Consider the following 20,057-nt stretch of genomic DNA (forward strand, 5'->3'; position numbering starts at 1 on the left):
ATCATGTGGTATTTTTCTTTCACAGACTGGCTTATTTCACTTTGCATAATGCTCTCCAGTTCCATCCATGCTGCTGCAAATGGTAAGAATTCCTTCTATTTTATAGCAGCGTAGTATTCCATTGTGTAGATCAGGGGTGGGCAAACTTTTTGACTCGAGGGCCACAATGGGTTCTTAAACTGGACCGGAGGGCCGGAACAAAAGCATGGATGGAGTGTTTGTGTGAACTAATATAATTTCAAAGTAAACATCATTACATAAAAGGGTACGGTCTTTTTTTTTTATTTCAATAGTTTTATTCATTTCAAACATTTTAACAAGAAGAATGTAAACACTAATTATTATAATTTGAAACTTCAAAAAATGGAGGAATCATAGCACAATAACATACCTTATATTGAAGATGGCAAAGGCAAAATAAAATTGCCTAACAAAAGAAAGGTACAAAAGCCTTTCAAATTAAACTTAAATATAATAAAATAATTTAAAACTAAAACAAATAGAAAAGAACAAAATGTGTAAACAATAAATTAAACATTTTCTTCAGTGCAACTTCCAAATTATGCCCGGGACGTAGATGTAGATGGCAATGTAGACTGGGTTGAAAGGTTTTTGGTCTTTAAAACATCAACTTCAGTGGGAACAGTGTTGTTGGTCTCCTTTTTAGCTAATGCTCTGATACTGTGCTCTCCAGGGGCGTGTCTCCCTACATCATCACGATAACGTGTCTACGCATTCCCAGGGTGATGTCGGGGAGGCGTCCGCGGGCATTACAAGGAGCCTCTGGAAAATTGAGAGGTTGTTCCTTCTAGTGAATGGGCGGATTTCCGCCCACTCAGAAGAAGGAGCTGCGGCCGTGTTTCTGGACGTTGCCATGTTAACAGTGCTGCTGGTGAAGGAGCTGAGGGGAGAGCAAGAGAACCCTCTGCTCTTTCAGCTCTGCGGGCCGGATAGAACAGCCGAACGGGCCGGATTCGGCCCACGGGCCGTAGTTTGCCCAAGGCTGGTGTAGATGTACCATAGTTTTCTAATCCACTCATCTGCTGATGGGCAATTAGGCTGTTTCCAAATCTTAGCTATCGTAAATTGTGCTGCTACAAACATTGGGGTGCATATATTCTTTCTGATTGGTGTTTCTGTTTTCTTAGGATATATTCCTAGAAGTGGTATTACTGGGTCAAATGGCAGTTCCATGTTTAAATTTTTTGAGGAAATGCCATACTGTTTTCCACAGTGGCTGCACCAGTCTGCATTCCCACCAGCAGTGCACAAGGGTTCCTTTTTCTCCCCATCCTCACCAGCACTTGTCATTGATTTGTTGTTGACAGCCATTCTGACAGGTGTGAGGTGGTAACTCATTGTTGTATTGATTTGCATCTCTCAGATGATTAGTGACTTTGAGCATGATTTCATGTGTCTCTTGGCTTTCTGAATGTTCTCTTTCGAAAAGTGTCTATTTAGATCCTTTGCCCATTTTTTTATTGGATTGTTTATCTTCCTTTTGTCAAGTTATATGAGTTCCCTGTAAATGTTGGAGATTAAACCCTTATCAGAGATAACATTGGCAAATATGTTCTCCCATGCAGTGGGCTTTCTTGTTGTTTTCTTGATGGTTTCTCTTGCTGTGCAGAAGCTTTTTATTTTGATGTAGTCCCATTTGTTTATTTTCTCCTTAGTCTCTCTTGCCCTAGGATCTTTGTCTGTAAAGATATTACTATGACATATGTCTGCAATTTTGCTGCCGATGGAGTCTTGTAGGATTTTTATGATTTGCCGTCTTACATTCAAGTCCTTTAGCCATTTTGAGTTTGTTTTTGTGTATGGTATAAGCTGGCGATGTAGTTTTATTTTTTTGCATGTCTGTGATTAAATTTCCCAGCACCATTTATTATAAAGACTGTGTTGACTCCATTGTATGCTCTTGCCTCCTTTGTCAAATATGAATTGAGTATAATGGCTTGGGTCAATTTCTAGGTTCTCTATTCTATTCCATTGGTCTATATATCTGTTCTTATGCCAGTACCAGGCAGTTTTGAGAACAGTTGCTTGGTAATATAGCTTGATGTCTGGTATTGTGATCCCTCCAACTTTGTTCTTTCTCAGGATAGCTGTGGCTATTTGGGGTCTTTTTTTTATTCCACATGAATTTTTGGAGTTTATTTTATATCTTTGAAATATGCCATTGGATTTTTATAGGTATTGCATTGAATCTATAGATAGCTTTAGGTAGTATGGACATTTCAATGATGTCGATTGCACCAATCCATGAACATGGTATGTTCTTCTATTTGTTTATGTCTTTCTCTATCTTTTTTTTCAATGTCCTGTAGTTTTCTAAATACAGGTCTTCTACCTCCTTAGTTATGTTTATTCCAAGGTATCTTGAATTTTTTGGTGCAATGGTAAATGGGATTGCTTTTTTTTTACATTTCTGTTTCTGTTTGTTCATTATTGCATTATTGGTGTGTATAAAAAGGCCATAGATTTGTGGGTGTTAATTTTGTATCCTGCTACTTTGTCAAAATCTTTTATTAGGTCTAGCAGTTTTTTGATGGAGTCTTTGGGGTTTTCTATGTATAGTATCATGTCATCTGCGAATGAGGACAGTTTTATGTCTTCTTTTCCAATTTGGATGCCTTTAATTTCTTCTTCTTGTCTGATCACTATGCCTAGTACTTGTGGTACTATGTCAAACAGGAGTGGTGAAAGTGGGCATCCTTGTGTTGTTCTTGTTCTTAGGGGGAATGGATTTAGTGTTTGCCCACTGAGTATGATGTTGGCTGTAGGTTTGTCATATAGGGCTTTTATTATGTTGAGGTATGATCCTTCTATTCCCGCTTTGATGAGTTTTTATCAAGAAAGGGAGTTGGATTATGTCAAATGCTTTTTCTGCATCATTAGATATGGTTATGTGATTTTTGTCTCTCAGTTTGTTTACGTGATGTATCACATTTATTGATTTGCAGATATTGAACCATCCTTGCATCCCCAGAATAAATCCCACTTGGTCATGGTGTATAATCTTCATAATGTATTGCTGAATCCAATTTGTTAGAATTTTGTTGAGGATTTTAGCATTAATGTTCATCAAGGATATTGGCCTGTAGTTCTCTCACTCTCTCCTTTATGTGGTGTCTTTATCTTGTTTTGGGATTAGGGTAATGCTGACTTCATAGAAAGAGCTTGTAAGGGTGCCTTGCTCTTGAATTTTTTGGAGTAGTCTGAGGAGGATAGGTTTTAGTTCTCCTTTCAATGCTTGGTCGAACTCCCCTGTAAAGCTTTCCGGACCAGGGCTTTTGTTTTTTGGAAGATTTTTGATTGCTGTTTCAATTTCTTCGGTAGTTATTTGCCTATTCAGGTTTTTTAATTCTTCTTGATGGAGTTTTGGGAGGTTGTATTTTTCTAAGAATATATCCATTTTATCTAGGTTGTCCATTTTGTTGGAATAGAGTTGTTCATAGTATTTTTTTCATAATCCTTTGTATTTCTGTGGGATTGGTTGTTACTTCACCCTTATCATTTCTGATTTTGTTTATTTTGGTCCTCTCTCTTTCCTTCTTGGTGAGACTGGCTAGAGGTTCATGAATCTCGTTTATCCTTTCAAAGAAATAGGTCTTGGTTTTGTTGATCTTTTGTATTGTTGTATTGGAGTCCATGTTGTTTATCTCTGTTCTGATCTTTATTATTTCCTTCCTTTTGCTTATGCTGGGCTTTTCTTGTTGCTCTCTTTCTACCTCTTTGAGTTGTAGGGTTAGATTAGTTATTACCATTGTTTCTTATTTTTTGAGGTAGGCCTGTAGAGCTATGACTTTCCCTCTCAAGACTGCTTTACTGTGTCTCATAGATTTTGGATTGTTGTGTTTTCAGTGTCATTTGTTGCCATGATGCTTTTTATTTCTTCTTTGATCTATCTGGTAACCCAGTCATTTTTTAATAGCATGGTATTTAGCCTCCAGGTATTTGATTTTTTTAAACAGTTTTTATTGTGGTTGATTTCTAGTTTTATGCCACTGTGATCTGAGAAGATGCTTGATATGATTTCTATCTTCTTGAATTTGAAGAGACTTTGCCTGTGTCCCAACAGTTGGTCTATCTTTGAAAATGACCCATGTGCACTTGAGAAGAATGTACATTCTTTGGCTTTGGGTTGCAACGTTCTGAAGATATCAATTAATTCCATCTGATCTAGTGTGTCATTTAGGATTGATATTTCTTTTCTGATTTTTTGTTTTGAGGATTTGTCCAGTGGTTTTATTGGGGTATTAAAGTCCCCTACTATGACTGTATTGCTGTCAATCTCTCCCTTGATATCCTCCAGAAGTTTTTTTTTTATGTATTTGGGTGCACCTAAATTGGGTGTGTATATGTTTATCAGAGTTATATCTTCTGGTTGGATTGCTCCCTTTAGTATTATGAAGTGGCGTTCCTTATCTCTTGTCACGTCCTTCACTTTGAGATCTAATTTGTCAGATATAAGTATTGCTACCCCAGTGTTTTTTTTTATTTTTTATTTACATTTGCCTGAAATACCTTTTTCCATCCCTTCACCCTCAGTCTGTGTGAGTCCTTTTTTCTGAGGTGTGTTTTCTATAGATAGCGGATATATGGGTCATGTTTTCTTATCCACTCAGATAGCCTATGGCTTCAGAATGGGGGAATTTAATCCATTTACATTTAAAGTTATTATTGATAAGTACTTGTTTGTCACCATTTTTTTTATGCCTGTGTTCCTTCTTCGCTTCCTATTTCTTCTTTTTACAGCAGACCCTTTAGTACTTCTTGCATAGCTGGTTTAGTGGTAATACAAATGCTTAGTCCTTTTTTGTCTGTGAAACTTCTGATTTCACCCTCAATTTTGATTGATAGCCTTGCTGGGTACAGAATTCTTGGATTCAGACCGTTCCTTTGCATTACTTTGTATATTTCATTCCATTGTCTTCTGGCCTGATGTGTTTCTGTTGAGAAATCAGTTGCTAGTCTGATGGGGGATCCTTTGTAAGTAATTTTCTGTCTCTCTCTGGCCGCTCTTAAGATTCTTACTCTGTCATTGGCGTTTGCAAATCCTATACAATAAAGAGGTAATAGGCAAATCACCAAAGAGCAGAATTACCGGTCTCTATGACATGCACTGACCACCAGGGGGCAGACACTCAATGCAGGAGGTGCCCCTGGTGGTCAGTGAGCTCCCACAGGGGGAGCGCCACTAAGCCAGAAGCGGGGCTCATGACTTGTGAGCACAGTGGAGGTGGCGGGAGCCTTTCCTGCCTCTAAGGTAGCGCTAACGAGCAGCAAAACGAGGAGTAAGGAGCAGCGAGCAGGTGGGTGGTATGGAGCAAGGGGTCCCAGACTGGGAGAGGGTGCAGGCCAGGCTGACGGACACCCTCCTTGTGCGCATGAATTTCATGCACCGGGCCTCTAGTTTTATTATAATATGCCTTGGCGTTGGTCTTTTGGGGTTCATTTTGTTTGTGACTCTGTGAGCTTCTTGGACATGTGTAAGTTTTTTCTTCCCTATATCAGGGAAGTTTACTGTCATTATTTCTTCAAACAGGTTTTCTACTACTTGCTCAGTTTCCTCTACTTCTGGGACGCCTATTATGTGGATGTTGTTTCCTTTCATGTTGTCCCTAAGTTCCCTTGGGCTCTCCTCCTGTTTTTTAAGTTTTCTTTCCTAGATGCTGCTCTGCTTGGGTATTTTTACCTACCTTGTATTCTAACTCACTGATGTGGTCTTCCGCTTCTTCTAGGCTACTGTTGATGCTTTCTATTGCATTCTTTCTTCCAGTGATGTTATTCTTCATTTATTTTGGGTTCTTCTTCATTTCCTCTTGGTTCTTACATATATTGTTGTATTTCTCTCCCAACCTTTCAGGGACCTTATGACCATTTCTCTGAATTCTTTCTCTGACATATTGCTTGCCTCCATTTTGTTTACTTCCTTTTCTGATGCTGCCTCCTTTTCTTTCATATGTGGGCTGTTTCTTTGTCTCCCCATGATCTCTCCCCTCTGGGTGTCTGGTTATGTAGCTCTCTCTCTCTCCTCTATGGACTTAAAGGCACTAAATACAACACAACTAAGGCACAACACACAAGGCACTGAACACAAATGTATTCATGATACTAATAACCCGAAATAAAGGTTACAACCAGAGAAAAGAGAATTAGGGGATTAAAAAAAAGGATTGCAAAAATAATATTGAGAGAAGGAAAAAAAGTAATAGAGAAAAGAAAGAGGATAAAAAAGAAGGTGGCAAAACTATTTACATGGGGAGAAAACTCCAATAGAACAACTAATCCAAAAAAATGCTAACAACTAACACCCAGATATGAATGCAAACTACAAACAACAATTAACACCTAATAACAAGTTAGGAGAGGAAAAACAGAAGCAAAAAAAAAACAAAACAAAAAAAACCAAACAGACACAAATAAACAAACCAATCTAATCAACAATCAACAACAATAGGACAGAGAGAAAGAAGGCAAAGCAAAACAAAATAAAACAAAAAAATAAATAAAAAACAACAAAAAAAAAAAACAAAAAAAGGGGAGAAAAAATCTGGATAGTGAAGAAAGAGAAGAGAGAAGTGTATATGGACTTGGATCAGAGGATCACAAATTAGATATATAAGTAGGATGAATTTTTAATGGGATAAAAAGAAGGAATAGGGAAAATCTAAAGCAGGCATAATTTTTAGCAGCAGAAACAGGATAACAAAAGGGGAAAAGTGAGGAAGAGAGGGTTGGTTTAAAAGTAAAATTGAGATAGAGTAAAATGATGCTAAAGGAAAAATGAAAATAGAATGTAGAACAGTAATCCCAAATCAAATCAAATCAAATAAAAGAAAGAGAAAATAAATGAAACTTTATGAAAAGGTAAAATAATAGTAGTAATAGTACCAATTAAAAATAAAAATATAATAATTAAAAAAGTAAAATCAAGTGAGAACTAAAAAATTAGTTTCTTAAGTAAGCGATAAAAAACAAAAATGTGCAGTAGTGAAGGTCCATCACTTCCTCTACTATTCTGTTTGGCATGCCTGTTTCCTGTCATTTAGTCAGGACAGTATTGAAGTCCCCTGGGTTCCACAGCTCCTCTGTGTCATAAGCCACAATCCTGTTTCAAACTGGCAGTATTTCTTTGTTTCTCAGCCTGCCTGGGTTTATATTTATACAAGAGGCAATTTGTGATTCAACCCCAGGATGGCAGTGTTTCTGTATTGAAATCTGGGACTATAAGTCCTCTCTACCCAGTATTTAGAATTTGTTTTCCCTGCTGCACTTAATACTGATTTGGGGTTATGGACTCCCCAGAGCTGGTTTTCTGATCATTTCTCCTCGCTCTGATCCTCAGGTTACACAAAATCAACTTTCCCCTGCATTCTCTGAAAGTATTTTTAATTGGGTGATCCTATATGCTGGGCATAGTATTCAAAAGCAAGGATTTAAAGAGAAAAAAGAGCCAGAGTAAGTGCATGAACTCCTGACATTTTCACCCAGGCACTGTACACGACTCTGTTCACGTTTCTGTGCACGTCTTTTTCCCCTCACACAGCACAGCCGGTTTAGGGTTAAAGCTTCAGGCTGCCTTTTTGTGCCCAGTTTTGGGTTGATTTCTAGAGATCCCTTCTGCAAGCAACCCCGTGGACCCCCTTGCACATTCACGGACCATGCTGTCCTCAACAGCCACAAATTTTATGGGGCCCAGAATTCCTCTGAACCTCTAGAAACTGCTGTGTGCATTTCTCTCTCCAGTCTGATCACAGACCTCACATTTTTCTGGGCGAAATCTGAACTTTCCATGAGAAGGTTCAGAGCCTCCTGCATCCGCATTTTCATGCTGTTTGTGACCCGCGGTTAGTGAATTCGCAGCTGGACTCTGGGTGTTGTGGTTGGAGGGTACCAGGAGGTATTGATTCTTTCCAATTGAAAGTAAGGCTGGGCTTCTGATCACAGCCACTTTACACTTCAAGATGGCATCATCTCTGTCACAGAGCTGGTCGCTCCAGGAGAGATTTCAGCAGCAGTGGAGGCTGCCTGGTCAGGGGAGCCTGGTCTGGCAGTCTCCAACAGTCCCTTGGAATATAGCCATCCCTCACTCACAAATAGACTCTCCCTGCATATTCACACACTCTCCTTATGTTCTCTTACTTGCACACTATCTTGCAGCCTACCTTTCTATCGGCAGCCATCTTTAATCTCCTCAAATGTATGGTTTTTTTAAAAATGTATTTTTATTTATTAAATCCATTGGGGTGACATTGGTCAACATGAACATATAGGTTTCAGATGTGGGTTTCTATGTTACAGGATCTGTATATTGCACCATGTACCCACTGCATCAAGTAGACTGATATATTTTTATGTCAAAACTTGTGTTGGGCAAGGATGGTCTATTTCATGTTATCCTTCCTGTATGATGCTTCCCAAGCATTGGAGAAATGGTTTCATGTGAATGAAGGTGCCCTAGGAAACAGGGACTTCTGCTTTGTGAATGCCTGGGTTTTATCATGAGTTCAGACTTTCCCAGACTAATCCCCTGACCCTGTTTCTAAGGTCATTTTTCTGACTTCCCAGTGAACAAAGGCAGCCCAGCCTTGGCTCTCCTGTTGCTGCTTCCATGCTAAGCCCTTCCTATTTCACTGTCCCCAGCTTTAGTAAATGTTCCCTCATAGTCACCTGGCCTTGCATTCTGAAATATTTCCCTTACAAAATCAAGAACCCACACACCACAGGCAGGCCCTAGCCAGACCTTTTCAGAGACATGTTCCCTGTCTGATAACAAAATTTTTATCACTGTAATATGACTGATGATTTTACTGTTTTCTTGAAAATCATATTTCAGCAACTAGAAAACTAAATCTCTCAAATGCTAAACTTTATGTTTGCTTGTTAACTGGCTTTTAATCTCAGGTACCAATACCATATCTAAAAGAATTAATACTGGAAGGAATTGATGGATAGATTGATAGATGTGTGAATAATATCAATTTATCTAAAACCAGCAGAGTTCCAGTATGAAATAACTATTCTTTAAACTACTATGGTTGATGGGACCATCTCTTAAGATGATGCCATTCATTAGCTGACTTGTTAATAAAAATAACATCTAACTGTATAAATCTCTTCAGGAAAATAAAGAAAACATTCTTCAAATAACTAAGATGGGTTTGTTATCCAGGACAAACTAATTTTTTTTGTGATTTCAGTTGATGGATTAGATTCCCAGAAGGAAGTTAATATGTGAGTACTTAGTGCAAGGGTGATTGCTGTTAGTGTTCGTTTATTATTTACTTATTAATATATATTTATTAATTTCAGAGAGGAAGGGAGAAGGAGCGAGAGATAGAAACATCAATGATGAGAGATAATCATTGATCAGCTGCCTCCTGTATGACCCTCACTGGGGATTGAGACAGCAACATGGGCTGTGCCTTAACTGGGAACCAAACAATAACCTCCTAACCTCCTAGATCATAGGTTAAAACTCAACCACTGTGCCCCTGCAGCTGAGCTCTGTTAGTGTTTACTTAAATGATCAACTTTCTTTTTTATTATTATTATCTAATGTTTTACATATGTCTCCTTTTTCCCCAATTGACGCCCCCCCCCCCCCCTCCAAGCCATCCCCACCCCGGGAAAGCCCCCACATCCCCTATCAATATTCTTTTCATTGTAGAAGCAATTCATGCTTATTTTAAACAAATATTAAAACAGGTATAGAGTAAAGTTAAATAGTACATTTTCCTCAGAGCCCACACATTCAGCTCCCCAGAGTTAAAAAGTTTAGTGTGAATTCCTCAACGGCCTTTTCTAAATAATGATTGTAGGTGGGTCTTGGTCAGTGCCTGCCAATTGCCCTATTTGTTGCCCTGGTTTCCAATTTAGGACCAGGCAGAGAGAGTCACCTACATTCTCCAACCAATCACATAAGACACACCACTTCCTGTTAGGCCACGCCTCCTTCCCTTTAGCCAGGCATAGCTGAGCCTTCCCTCTATTTCCCTATGACACTCTCCTACTCCTCAAGCTGCTCTTGAGTCTCATACAAATGTAAGTGACGGTGGCTGACCATCTTTCTATATATGACAGCAAGCTCCAATAGTCTACGTTGGTTCTAACTTGGTCATTATCTCCACGCACTTCATGCCTCTGGGTGAAGTAGCACAGGGAAGGGGTATATGGTGTTTTCTAGCTCTTTGCATGTCATGTTTCAAGGCATGAAGGAATGACCACAAGTGGCTGGTATTCCCAAGTGGGTGAACAACAGATTCTGAGATATATATATATATATATATATATATATATATATATATATATATATATATATAGAGAGAGAGAGAGAGAGAGAGAGAGAGAGAGAGAGAGAAGCAAACCTTGCAATGATGGGAAAGCATCTGGAAAAGGAGAATGCTGATGGCACCAGGTAAATTGAACCATCTCACTCTCTGGTTTAAAACTAGAAATCAGAACCATACAAAATGCTGAGCAGAGACAAAGCAGTATGCATCCCTCAACAAGAATTCTGCAACAACAAAAAGAGCTGATCACACAAACCCTTCACCCCAAGCCATGGCTACAAATAACCTGTATTGCAGCCTGTGCTCAGATGAAGATATTGCCATTGCACTCCAGGCTAATGCACTTGTCTTTCATAATAGTGAAGTTGACACATGAACCTTTTTAAATTTCAGAGAAATCTAAAAAAAAACTCTGATTTTTTTTGCATTCTTGACTCATGAACCAAAGTTAAATGATTATTAAGCATGAGACACTTACAGGCTATCCTGTAAAACAGATGCTGTTCAAAGATAATTTTCAGAAAGAGATAAGATCAGAGTATCACACTGATCAAACACAGTTAGAAATTTATTTAGCTGATATGATATGTAGGAACCAGACAGAAATAATCATTGATTCAAAGGAAAAGTCACAAGAGCCCAGATTGATCTTTATGGGTCAAAAAAAAATGTTGAGATGAACTGCAAATGCAACAAGTTGATTTGCAACCTGGACTGTGTGTTCCAGAGCTGAGTGGGATGGGGTGGGGAGGAGGTCAAGTCATGACTAGCCAGGGGCATACACACTACGAGTTGCAAAGTAGTGTGAAGACAATGATGATGAATAGGGAAGGAGTCTACTTTATGATGCATAGTGTTACATGGAAAGGACATCATTTTCTTCAGTGTGTAGTTTTAAAAGAATGAAATTTACTAGGTTAATAAAGACCGACATCCTATAACTCCTGAAGAGGCACCAAGTAACCAGATCATGGCTTCAGGCTGGGTCAGAGCTGCCCCCTTGGGAGTGACTGTAGGAAAGTGGTTGAGAATGTCTAAATGCTACGTGTTCTAACCTGTCACTTAACAGGCCCAAGAGTACTACCTTTGAAACTCTAGGTCCATAAAGCAGAGTCTACTGCTCCCCTTCCACTGCACTCTGAGCCTTACCCCACATTTATTATTTACCCTGTGTTTTTCAGTCTCCAGGACTCTCTTTGCTCAATGATATTTGTTAAATGGTCTCCATATGCTGCGTGTTGCTATCTCTGCTGAGGAGTCAGGGATGGACAAATCTTCCTTCTTATTCAGATGCTATTACCCTCCTCTCTGTGTCCCAATCCAGCATTTGTGGGGGAAAGGTGACGGCAGATATAAACATCTAGAGCTGCCTGGGCTGGGAAAAGTCTACAGAGACCTGTTAGTATTATAATGTCCTATTTTTTAAAATGTGTTTTTATGATTTGAGAGAGAAAAAGAGAGAGAGAGAGAGAGAGAGGGAGAGAGCTAGAAACATCAATGATGAGAGAGAATCATTGATAAGATGCCTCTGCTTGGCCTTCACTGGGAACAAGCCCCCAACATGGGCACATGCCCAGATGCGGAATCGAACTAGGACCTCTTGGTTTATAGGTCAACGCTCAACCACTGAGTCATACTGGCTAGGCATAATGTCCTACGTTTATTCTGCTTCTGACTCTGTGGTCAAAACAGTGTTTGTTTCCTGGTTCTGAGGCAAGAAGCACATAAAGGATGGGAAAAATAAAAGGGCTTTGGATTAGCAGGACAAAACTGACAGGAGACTGAATTGCCTGTGGTGGGAGGGTGACGGATTCAGGATATAAAAGCTTCTTCCTGTTAAAGCACAATTAGCCAAAGACAAGTTTTTAGTTGATCAAATGTTCATTTTTCACTCTTTTGTATATATACATTATTTCCTAAATTATTTTTAAAATGGAAAACAATAACAATTTTAAAGAAAACCTATGAGGATTTGCATCACCTAGTTCTATTCAAGGGGCAACTAAGATGGGAATTGAGCCCCTGTGCTTTCCGTAATTGGACCAGCATTTGCCATGCAGTCGTCTTGGCAGCCACTGGAATGAGACTGTGTCTGGCCTGTGGATGCACAAGCAGGAAAAGGCAATCTGCAGGGAGTGAGAAAGCTGAACTGGCAAAGAGTCAGACAGCTATGACTAGGATGAGAGTGAGAAGGCATCAGGAATAGATAAGAATTCCATAAAGAGCCACGATTCCTTCCAGTTCCCAGCCCCATAACCTCCTATAAATGCCCCTTCCCAAGTAGAAAGTATCGTTCCCCTATTTCCAACAAAAATTCCTTATTAAGAAGATTGGGGTCCACAGCAGCAAATCCAGGGGCTTTCCCTCATCTGTGCGGGGACGACCTGTGGCTCCTTGTGCTCTCTCACCCACAAGCTCAGTCATTTCCTACTTGTGACACAATCGGTGGCCAGAGAATGTCTTCTTCCTCTTCCGTCAGAGCCAAGAAGACAAAAAGTAGACTCAGACATATACCTTCACAATTCTTTAAATCATTATTAAAATAATTTTTATTGTCTATGGTCCGTGATATATATATAGAATTTGCACATTGAATATACCTTCATTTTTAAATTATTTTTTAAAACTTTTTTCATTTTTCTTTTGAGTACAAAATTTGTTAAGAACAAATGTACTTTAAATCTTGTAAAGCTCACACACACAGCAAAGACACACACACACACACACACGTCTTTGTAAACAACATGAGTCTGCTTTTCGACCCCAGATTTCACAAGCAAGTGACGAGTATTAAAAAGGAAAAATAACATTTATTGGCCATTTGTCTCGTTCAAGTATGGTGATTATGATTACAGTGAAGAGCACATAGGAATGAAGTTCAAGTAGGCAGTGGTCATCACATGGGACTAAGGATGAGACAGAAGTTGAAATTCAAGGTGACCAAGAAGCTGGGCATTTGACGAACAGAATGTCAGAGGCAGAAACCACAGGGAAGTACCCACCACATCTGCCTGCCATCTCCTCTCAAGGCATTTGCCAAATCCTACCTTGAAAGGGTGACTGATATCAAAAGAACAAGCAGAAAACAGAGGAGTGTAGGAGATTTAGACTAGGTCTCAGCAACTAGACCTGAAACTTTGAGAGAATCACACCCCACAAATGGAGAGCACTAGTTCACTTTGAGTGCACAGGAAATATTTACAATTATAGATCACAGGCTGTTTCCAAGGCCTAAAATCAGAGTGTGCATTCTGATCACAGTCAATTTAATTTATAAAGAAACATAGATAACTAGAAAATCCTCAAATGTTTGAAAACCAAGCCATAAACTTTTAAATAACCCATGGGTCAAAGAGGGAATCACATGAAAATAAGAAAAAAATTGAATTAAAATAATTAAGAGATATTAGAACTGTGGTTTGCAGCTGAGGTAGTTTTAGAGGGAAATTACAGTTTGGAAAGCTTATCGTAGAAAAGAAGATAATAAAAGTTTTGTACAAGAGGCCTTCATGTTCCCCTGGATTTCACTAAACTTTAGAAATACTTCTTCAGGACTGTTGGCCCACGACTTCCCTCTTCTTGGAGCATTTACTTTAGAAAAATCCTATATAATAAAATGGTACTATGTAAATTGACCCTAAGGCCGACTGAGCTGGAACAACAGTGGTTATGAGGTGCACTGACCACCAGGGGGCAGACACTAAATGCAGGATCGGCTTCAGTGGTCCCTGAGCTCCCAGAGGAGGAGCTCTGCTCAGCCACCAGCAGGACCAAGGGACCCCACCCTGAATCCATGGGTTTTCATGCACTGGACCTCTAGTTATAATTATAAAATCCTTTTTGCCACTATGAGATGGAAGTATCTTGAATATATTTTTATTTATTTCAAAGGGAGAAAGTAAGAGAGAGAGAGAGAGAGAGAGAGAGAGTGACATTAATGATGAAAGAGATCCATTGGCTAGCTGCCTCCTGCACTCCCCCTACTGAGGATCCAGCCAGAAACCTGGCCATGTGTCCTGACCTGGAATCCTAACATCACCTCTGCTTTATGGTTCCAGACACCCAACATCACTCTGTCGAACAAACTGTCCTGGAAAACTCAAAGGGAACCAAGAGGGGTGCTGTCATAAAGGAGGGGCCAGCTATTGGGGGTTTTTGGGAGTGATGCCCCACACCACCTGCACCCCCTGCAGGCCAGCAGCCAGGAGCAAACAGCATCTGAGCTGCCCCCACTTCCAATGGCTGCAATTCCTGGTCCCCAAGTAAGAAGTGAACTAGAACTCAGGGAATTAGGATAACAGGGGGCTGAAGCTCCAGGATCAGAATGCAGGCCCCGCAGGAAGCAACACCAGGCTGGGGAACATGAGATGAGGTGTCAGGAGCATCATGGGTCAACTGGCCACCAGAAGCCAAAGGGCTTGTCTTGGAAAAACCAGGGGCAGGAGACAGATCCTGGCGTGAACCTGGTCTGCAGTCAGAACCCTCTCCCTCCCAGAGGCAGTTCCCAAAGCAGCTACTGCATTTCTGTACAAAAACAATTGAGACAGGAGTTTGGACAAAAAAATAAGATTTTTAAAAATGTCGTGTATCTATGTGGGATGTCCTAAAGAGGTTTAAGGTATCATATGTATGTACATGTTAATGAATCATGTTTATTACAGATATAAAATTTATGAAATCAGAAAAGAGCTCTTTGCTCAGGAATTCATTCAGCAAGTGTGGGCCTGCCACCTGGGTCTGGGGGCAGGGCCTTCACAGGTCACCTTTCAGGTGATGAGAGGGGCTGAGAGACAGACAGGCCAACAAGAACCAAGGCAACGCTTTATTTCAGGAGATACGAAGAGCCTTGAAGAAAACAGACTTGGCTTATATGACTAGGGAGCCACAGGGACTGCAAGGATTTCTATTGGTGCCCTAACCCCGTGGTCGGCAAACAGTGGCTCAGAGCCACATGAGGCTCTTTGGCCCCTTGAGTGTGGCTCTTCCACAAAATACCACGGCCTGGGCGAGTCTACTTTGAAGAAGTTGCGTTAGAAGAAGTTTAAGTTTAAAAAATTTGGTTCCCAAAAAAATTTCGATCGTTGTACTGCTGATACTAGGCTCTGTTGACTAATGAGTTTGCCAACCACTGCCCTAACCAATGACCTCAAACGCAGTGGCTCACAGGACAAAGTTTGGGATCCCAGGTGCTGTGGGTCAGAAACCTGAGGCGGTTCCTTAGGTTCTGCTCCTCCAAGGAAGCTCCGGGGGGGCCTGGTCATGGGGAGCTGGCAGAATGCATTCCTTATCAGACAGTTTCCTTCTGTGTCCCTGCCAAAGCCACTCCCAGCTTCCTGGAGGCTCCCAAAATCTGGCCATTGGTCCCTTCCTTCAGCATCAAAGCCAGCCAGCCAAGATGAGTCCCTCCCTTCTCCTTTGACCCACCCGCTTCCCAGTTTTCACTTTCAGGAACCCTTGGTTACTGAGGGCAAGGGCCTCGGGTTGAGCCACACCTACTGTGATTTCTGAAGAGGGCCTAGGGTGTGTTGGTGTCCATAAATGTGTATTTACTGACTTCAAACAACAACAACAGAAGAAAACTTGAGAGGTTAGCCCAACTGGCTGACCTGGAAGGGTTGCTAGGTTACCTCAATGACCTGTCTTACCATTCTGACCTCTGTTAGTACTGTGACCTATTGCCAGGTGATACCTCATATAGCTGGGTGGGGGCTCCCCAACAGTGTTACTCCCCAGCAGGCTGGGGAAAGGCTCCCCAAGATATTTAAACTTAGACCTGGCTGTTGAGACAGAGCTGGCCACATGGAAATCTGGGGAAGCCACCTGAAAATGGGAGTCAGTGCCCCAGGGCAAGGACAGCCAGGCTGGATGGGCACAGCAGAGGGCAGGGGGGCAAAGAAAGGGCCACAGTGTGGCTTGAAAATGCTGTCACAGCATGAAGGCTTTTAGGCTTGAGAATAGGGTGATTTGATTTATAATTTGAAAGATTTCTTGGTGATTTGACATTTGAAATGATATTTGACATGTGTCCTGAGAGCCAGGCAAGATTTAGGCAGATGAAGATGGTGAGATGTGCTTCAGGTACAGAAAGTGGACACGGCCTAGAGGCAGGAGAGATGAACACTGGGAACCGGAGCACATACCTCTCAGAGCCTGTGAGTGATGGGACAGGGCAGGGAAACAGAAGACCCTGCATGGAGGGGCCAGGGCAGGGGGAGAGGGCACCCTCCATGGAGGGGCCAGGGCAGGGGAGGCAGTGAACCCTCCATGGAGAGGTAGGTTAGGGAGAAAGTACCCTCCATGGAGGGGGGTCAGGGAAGAGATGGGAGCCTCTATGGAGGGAAGAGGGCAGGGAGTAGAAGCGACCCTCCATGGAGGGGCAGTGTAGGGGATGGGAAACCTCCACTGAGTGGTGAGGGCAGGGAGGAGAGGAGACCATCCATGGAGGGGTCAGGGTAGGGGATGGGAACCCTCCATGGAGGGGACAGTGTGGAGGATGGGTACCCTCCATAGAGGGGTGAGGGCAGGGATGAGAGGCGACCCTCCATGGAGGGAACAGTGCAGGAGGTGAGAACCCTCCATTGAGGGGTGAGGGCAGGGAGGAGAGGGGACCCTCCATGGATGGGGTCAGGGTAGGGGATAGGAACCCTCCATTGAGGGGTGAGGGCAGGAAAGAGAGGGGACCCTCAATAGAAGGGTCAGGGCAGGGGATGGGAACCCTCCATTGAGGGGTGAGGGCAGAGAGGAGAGGAGACCCTCCATGGAGGGGTCAGTGTAGGGGATGGGAACCCTCCATGGAGGGGTGAGCTCAGGGAGGAGAGAGGACCATCCATGGAGGGGACAGTGTAGGGGATGGGTACCCTCCATTGAAGGGTGAGGGCAGGGAGGAGTGGGGACCCTCCATGTATGGGGTCAGGGTAGGGGATGGGACCTTCCATTGAGGTGTGAGGGCAGGGAGGAGAGAGGACCCTCCATGGATGGGGTAGGGTAGGGGATGGGAACCCTCCATTGAGGTGTGAGGGCAGGGAGGAGTGGGGAACCTCCATGGAGGGGACAGGGTAGGGGATGTGAACCCTCCATTGAGGGGTGAGGGCAGGGAGGAGAGGGGACCCTCCATGGAGGGGACAGGGTAGGGGATGGGAACCCTCCATGGAGGGGTGAGGGAAGAAAGGAGAGGGGAACCTCCATGGATGGGACAGGGTAGGGGATGGGAACCCTCCATTGAGGGGTGAAGGCAGGGAGGAGAGGAGACCCTCAATGGAAGGGTCAGGGTAGGGGATGGGAACCCTCCATGGAGGGGTGAGGGCAGGGAGGAGAGAGGATCATCCATGGAGGGGACAGTGTAGGGGTTGGGTACCCTCCATTGAAGGGTGAGGGCAGGGAGGAGAGGGGACCCTCCATGGATGGGGTCAGGGTAGAGGATGAGAACCCTCCATTGATGGGTGAGGGCAGGGAGGAGAGGGGACCCTCCATGGATGGGGTCAGGGTACAGGATGGGAACCCTCCATTGAGGTGTGAGGGCAGGAAGGAGAGGGGAATCTCCATGGAGGGGACAGGGTAGGGGATGGGAACCCTCCATTGAGGGGTGAAGGCAGGGAGGAGAGGGGACCCTCCATGGAGGGGACAGTGTAAGGGATGGGAACCCTCCATGGAGGGGTGAATGCAGGGAAGAGAGGGGACCCTCAATGGAGGGGACAGGGTACGGGATGGGAACCCTCCATGGAGGGGTGAGGGAAGAAAGGAGAGGGGACACTCCATGGAAGGGTCAGGGTAGGGGATGGGAACCCTCCATTGAGGGGTAAGGGCAGGGAGTAGAGGAGACCCTCAATGGAGGGGTCAGGATAGGGGATGGGAACCCTCCATGGAGGGTTGAGGGAAGAAAGGAGAGGGGACCCTCCAAGGAAGAGTCAGGGTAGGGGATGGGAACCCTCCATTGAGGGGTGAAGGCAGGGAGGAGAGGAGACCCTCAATGGAAGGGTCAGGGTAGGGGATGGGAACCCTCCATGGAGGGGTGAGGGCAAGGAGGAGAGAGGATCATCCATGGGTGGGGTAAGGGTAGAGGATGAGAACCCTCCATTGAGGGGTGAGGGCAGGGAGGAGAGGGGACCCTCCATGGATGGGGTCAGGGTACAGGATGGGAACCCTCCATTGAGGTGTGAGGGCAGGAAGGAGAGGGGAATCTCCATGGAGGGGACAGGGTAGGGGATGGGAACCCTCCATTGAGGGGTGAGGGCAGGGAGGAGAGGGGAACCTCCATGGAGGGGACAGTGTAAGGGATGGGAACCCTCCATTGAGGGATGAATGCAGGGAAGAGAGGGGAGCCTCAATGGAGGGGACAGGGTACGGGATGGGAACCCTCCATGGAGGGGTGAGGGAAGAAATGAGAGGGGACACTCCGTGGAAGGGTCAGGGTAGGGGATGGGAACCCTCCATTGAGGGGTGAGGGCAGGGAGGAGAGGGGACCCTCCATGGAGGGGTCAGGATAGGGGATGGGAACCCTCCATTGAGGGGTGAGGGCAGGGAGGAGAGGGGACCCTCCATGGAGGGGACAGGGTACTGGATGGGAACCTTCCATGGAGGGGTGAGGGCAGAAAAGAGAGGGGACCCTCCATGGAAGGGTCAGGGTAGGATATGGGAACCCTCCATTGTGAGGGCAGGGAGGACAGGGGAACCTCCATTGAGGGGACAGGGTAGGGGATGGGTACCCTCCATTGAAGGGTGAGGGCAGGGAGGAGAGGGGACCCTCCATGGAGGGAACAGCGCAGGAGTTGGGAACCCTCCATTGAGGGTTGAGGGTAGGGAGGAGAGGGGACCCGCCATGGAAGGGACAGTGTAGGGGATGGGAACCTTCCATTAAAGGGTGAGGGCAGGAAGGAGAGGGGACCCTCCATAAAGGGTAAGGGTAGGCGATGGAAATCCTCCATGGAGGGGTGAATACACGGAAGAGATGGACCCTCCATGGAGGGTACAGTGTAGGGGATGGGAACCCTCCATGGACAGGTGAATGCAGGGAGGAGAGGGGACCCTAAATAGAGGGGACAGGGTACAGGATGGGAACCCTCCAAGAGGGGTGAGGGCAGGAAGGAGAGGGTAGTCTCCATGGTGGGGACAGAGTAGGGGATCGGAAACCTCCATGGAGGGGTGAGGGCTGGGAGGAGAGGGGACCAAAATGGAGGTTGCAAGATAGGGGGATGGGAAACTTCCATTGAGGGGACAGAGCAGGGAGGAGAGGGAACCCTCCATGGCACTTGAGGGCATGGAGGAAGGGGAATCTCCATGAAGAGAAGACAGGGAAGTGATGGGAATCTTCATGGAGGAGGGAGGGCAGGGGTAGTGGGGACCCTCCATGAAGGGGAAAGGGCAGGGAGGAGAGGGGAACCTCCATAGAGAGGTGAGGGCAGTGAGGAAGGGGACTCTCCATGGCGGGCAGGGCAAGGAAAAGCGGGGACCCTCTATGGAGGAGAGAGGCAAGGGAGGAAAGGGGACCCGCCATGGAGGTGGCAGGGTAGGGGGACGGGAACCTTCCATTGAGGGTACAGGGCAGGGAAGAGAGGGGACCTTCCATGGAGGGGTGAGAGCAGGGAGGAGAGGGGACTCTTCATGGAGGGGTCAGGGAGGGGAGGAGAGGGTACCCTCCATGGTGGGGAGAGGGCAGGGAGTAGACTGTGCCCTCCATGGAAGGGCAGGGTTTGGGGAAGGGAACCCTCCATTGAGGGGACAGGACAGGGAGGAGAGGGTACTCTTCATGGAGGGGTGAGG

General features: G+C 44.3%; 1 long non-coding RNA gene across 1 annotated transcript in view; it reads left to right on the forward strand.

Moving 5' to 3' along the window:
* LOC308256370 overlaps positions 1-20,057 on the forward strand; it is a 36,449-nt gene that overhangs the window by 2,842 nt on the left and 13,550 nt on the right. The window contains exon 2 of the long non-coding RNA XR_013961448.1: positions 26-82. This is a non-coding gene — a long non-coding RNA (uncharacterized lncRNA). The remainder of the gene's footprint in view (positions 1-25; positions 83-20,057) is intronic.

Source organism: Plecotus auritus (genome assembly GCF_963455305.1).
Source record: "Plecotus auritus genome assembly, chromosome: 8".
NCBI lineage: Eukaryota > Metazoa > Chordata > Mammalia > Chiroptera > Vespertilionidae > Plecotus > Plecotus auritus.